A 5194-nucleotide genomic window follows, 5' to 3' on the forward strand; every position below is an offset into this window, starting at 1 on the left:
TAATCTCAGCAAAAGGTGGCGCTACAAAGTATTAATTTAAGGGGGCTGAATAATTTTGCACGCCCAATTTTTCAGTTTTTGATTTGTTAAAAAAGTTTGAAATATCCAATAAATGTTTTTCCACTTCATGATTGTGTCCCACTTGTTGTTGATTCTTCACAAAAAAAATACAGTTTATATCTTTATGTTTGAAGCCTGAAATGTGGCAAAAGGTCGCAAAGTTCAAGGGGGGCGAATACTTTCGCAAGGCACTGTATGTAAAACAACTGGAAATTCAGAAATCTCCGACTTCAGTGCGTTCAAGACAACTTGGAACTCGGGGAAAACCAAGAGCTCCAACTGGGAAAAAGTTTTTGAACGGTCATCCAACTTGGAATTCCAAGTCGGAAACTCTGGCATCTTTCTAGAGCTCCGACTTTCCGACCTGAAGATCACTGACATCATGATTTGATAGAATTCAATGCAATTCAACGTCGGCTTTCCAGGCAATGATCTGACTAGCTACCGTTAGTGCTTTGGTAAACGATTTCAAGTTATGGATGCTATGTAGCTAGCAAGTTAATAACCCGTAACTAGCTAGATTAATAAGAATCTTTGGTTGTGCGTTTTTTTTACGTGTCAAGATATTTAATCCAACCTAACCAGCCTGCATTGTTGGTTGTTGTGGGGGTCTGATGATCCTTGTTTCCTGAAGACAGAGGGCAGCGACCCTCACCAAAGCTTCCTGCAGTGGTGTGAAGGGCAGAAACGAAACAGCAAGGAATCACATTCATAATATCTAGAAAAAGTATAAAGACATTGTCCACAATAAGTAAAAAGCCCTCCACTTCACAGACCTAGGTGTATTGGGGGTGAATCTCAGCTGACTTCTGTGCATTCGGTGTTCATGCTTATTCAGTTGTATTCACATCAGCAAGGAGGACACAGTGTCAGAGTATGGCATGCTGTTAGGACATAGATGAGGGGGGAGTTGCTCTTCACTATACCCAGAATGGCTCTTCTGCACCACCAAAGTCCTGGCAAATGCTGGAAGGTGAGACTGCATCACACACACACACACACCACACACACACACACACACACACACACACACACACACACACACACACACACACACACACACACACACACACACACACACACACACACACACACACACACCTCTGGTCGGAGGCCCCCAAAGAAAACATCTGGTCCTCTGCCTCCCTAGGTAAATATCTCTGGAGAGGACTTCGGGCTGGGTGCCCCTCCTGGCTTTGATGTTTGAGTACACATCTCCCCAGTCCCACTGAAGGCCTTACCTATCCCTCTGGCCTCACTTCACAGCTCTGGATCACCCCATGTTCTGGTAAGGTCAAACACATACAGTACATACGTACATCTTATATTCTTAGTTGAGTAGACTTAAATACTCTGATCGCTCTGTGATTCCAGTTGCTGGTATTTTGGCTGTGTTGTATTTTGTGGATGTGGTTTGTAGGTCAAAGGATGAGAGGGATAGACTCTCGAAGTGGACTGGGATCCCAGAGGCGGTGGACACTGATCTCACCAACATCCAGAAAGAGTACAAAGACATTGTCCTACCTTTCATCACGTTACAACATAACCTGTGGGAACCAGAGAGACACACACTTTACCTCTACAGAAGCATGGTGGCTTTTGTCATGGCTTACAGGTGAGAAGTTGCATGACTATCATCAAGGAAGGGCTATAGAATAGTGGGATGATTGGCTTTCTGCAATGCTGCTTGTTCATCATTACAAAACAGTCCACACCAAATTATAGACGTTTGATATTTTCCTCCTGTCAAGTATACAATTTACGTATATTGTTAATGCAGCATAATTGACAAAGGTGATCATACATCCAAAATATAAGATACAATATATGATTCTTACGCATAGGGTTGCAAAAGAAGGGTATTGTCACGCATACTCCCTCTCTGGCTTCTAGGTCGTCAGGCTGCTGATTATCCCGCACACCTGTCACCATCGTCTTACGCACCTGCGCCATTCATCTGGACTCCATCACCTCCTTGATTATCTTCCCTATATCTGTCACTCCCCTTGGTTCTTGATTCTGTTTTCATGTTGGTGCGTTGTTTGTGTTGCGTGTTCATAGTTTATTTTATTTATTAAAACACTCACTCCCTGAACTTGCTTCCAGACTTGCTTCCTTTATATATATATTTGCACACTTTTATTTATTTTACCCTCTGTCTTTGTTGTAAATGTTTTGGCACCAAACTGGTAGCAGTTGAAAAAAAGTTAATGGTTTGAAGAGTTGCAGAGTTATAAATAATGCCATTGTTTTTTAATTAATTATGCAATTTTCTCTTGAACCATATGGTCTATCCACTAGAAACTCAAACACATGGACAATATGGACACCGATATAAAGAATGAATACTATATATGAATTTTTTTAAATGAAGTTATTCAAGTATAAATTACCAAAGTTACCATAGATTGCCATCTGTTAATAACACAAATTACAGAAGGTTCCAGTAACTTTGGTAAATTGCCAGTAACTTTGCAACCGTACTTAAGCACAATTAAGACCCACATTGGGATACATTTTAAGACACACCAACATATTGCCAGTAAAAAATAAAACTGAAGTCTAACTGGATAGAATAGCTATTGCAATTAATATTTGCAACGTGAGCTGTTTTTGGGGAAACAGGTTTGTTTCTGGCACCATACATGCAACCCAGATTCTCCATAATATTCCTTTTAAAAGCCACTCCTGTGATTGGGTGATGATTTCCACACATCAAACCCCTCTTGTGTGATTGAGCGATTTGTTTCCACACACCACACCCCAGGTGAGATCAATGTCTTACTATACAGTATAAGGAAAAAGAGGTAAAGCAAATTGTTTGTGACTGCTGGCTATATCACTAGGTCCAGAGAAACTACAAGTTATAGTTCAGTGGTAACCCGTGTTTATTTTTACTGCCGAACCCACAAGTCCTCCAGTGGAGGTCGTGTAAAATATCTACAACCAGAAATAAGGTTTACAGCTGTTTAAATTTGACATATCCACCTTTTCTCTCTTTTCCATCTTTTTAGAGGTTAAACAAGTCAACATTGCTTGTGTCCCAAAATATGGCCTATCACTCTATGGAGTGGAGGTGATTTACTTGTAAAGATTTTGAAAAGGAGTGTCCTATGTATGTTGCCCATTTCGGTGGTTACTGACAGAAGTAACAACTGTTTTGACACTTGTACTGTAGTGCTGCGGATATGCTTCAAGTGCTTTCCGTTTGGGTCTGAATACAATCCTATAATCCACTGTTTCTCATTTCCTTCCTTTCTTTTACTCTGCAGTTTCCAGGAGCCCCTGAATGAGTGCCCCAATCCCCCCATTATGGTTGCCATTCGATACATGTTAAACCTTGTTAAACCAATCACAACGGCAATCTGGAGTACACACCTGTATGTAAAAAAACTACAGTTGATATTCTGTAAACTGATCTTATGTAGTGGGTTTAAAGCAAGAATACGATATGTTATGCTGTGATGATATGTCCCTTTCTCTCCTTTCTCTCTGCATCAACAGGAGTATTTGAAGATTGTGTCCATGTAAAGTACCCGGAAAGGAGAGGAAGTCTTCAACACGTATGGTCAGATGGCCAACTGGCAGCTCCTACACATTTGCCGAGCCAGATCAAAGCAACAGCAACGACACTGCAGACATACCCTTGTCCAACATATACAAAGCAGATGTGCAAGGTGACTGTAACAGACTGAACACACAGACAGATGAGTAGGGGTGGATAGAGACACCCTGACACATTTTTTTCCTAATACACTACACGTAAATATCTTCACACTGAATCAACACAAATAAGAGACCACATTTCTAAATGATCCTGAGTTCTTCACATCTCCTAATGGTTTTCCATTGACACCTTTAAATCAGTCTGTCCTATCCTGTGCTTCCCCATCCCAGCGACTGAGTCTGAAGCTGAACAGCACCTCTTGGTGGAGAAGTGGAGTTTTTGCTTGAGATGGAAATTGTGGGAGACAAGGGAGTCTTCATCTTTGGAAAGGGTCCCTCAACTAAACAGCACTAAACAGCACTCAAGGTAACCATGACCAAAACATAACCATAGTAACTCACTAGAGTGCAGGCAGACGTATATTTAAGACTATCCGGTTTGCATTGGTGTTTGCCTCTTTCCCTAGATCCTGTGCAGGTCAGTGGAGGAGTTTGAGGACTTTAGTGATAACGAAGGCTGGGAGGAGGCAGAAGACGACGATAAAGAGAAAATGTTGCAGGCACTGTCCAACGAGGGCCTGCCAAGTCTGGACCCTCTGTGGAGGTGTCTAGTGCACGCTTCAGTCCCTTTAATACTGGACCCATTTGGGGAGGACATGCAGAAGGAGAAGGTACTGCTGAAGGATAAAGATGGCCATGCTTAACTGAGTAGCCGAGAGAGGAGGGCACTGCAAGTCCGCTACGGCCAAAAGACTATCCTGCACCAGCTTCTGGAGCTCACCAAACCCTGAATTACCACTCAATCCATCCCAAAGCACTCACTGATTTGTAGAGACATCTTCTCAAAACAAGCCTGAAGGAATTAATAAGACTATTTGAATAAAGCTGGCCAGTGGCTCTATTTTAACTGAACATATTTGGAAAAGATTGATTTTACTGTATACTGTATCCTTGTGAATTTGTATGAGACTGATGAACATTTTCTTCTTTAAGAGCCCCCTATAGACAGTTGGGTAAGTACTGCTCCATTTCCTTCATGGGTCATTAAGTTACCCAAACCTGCAATGGATCCTCTTACAGCCCTGCTACACTATTGCCAAATATTTTGTATAACTACCCAAGATAGACCACAGCCTGTCGTTTCCAAAAGAGCCTATTGGCGCATTCTAGCAATGTATCTGCATTTCCGATAGGGAACGCCTACTCTGAAATGCATGTGCAAGAACTCAATTAGGCCTTCTAAACAAAACAACTTATTTTTTAAACTTTGGCAAAGGGTAAAGTCTACAAAACTTAGTTTACTCTGTTTGTAACAGATTCTAATGCGAAACTGTATTGAAATCAAATGTATCATCGATGACAAAATTTGGGGAATGTCGGCCAAAATCCATCTCGCTCCTCTTCTTCCAAGATGGCGCAGCAGTAAGATGTGTTTTCGTCCCATGTAAATATTCAGTCTTTTTCTGTT

The 5194-nt window shown here is 41.5% G+C and overlaps 1 pseudogene; it reads left to right on the plus strand.

Annotated features, from left to right (window-relative positions):
• The first annotated feature begins 991 nt into the window (after positions 1-991).
• LOC135524972 (N-lysine methyltransferase setd6-like) lies at positions 992-4517 on the plus strand (annotated as a pseudogene).
• Positions 4518-5194: the final 677 nt, after the last annotated feature.

This window comes from Oncorhynchus masou, chromosome 31 (genome assembly GCF_036934945.1).
Source record: "Oncorhynchus masou masou isolate Uvic2021 chromosome 31, UVic_Omas_1.1, whole genome shotgun sequence".
Lineage (NCBI taxonomy): Eukaryota > Metazoa > Chordata > Actinopteri > Salmoniformes > Salmonidae > Oncorhynchus > Oncorhynchus masou.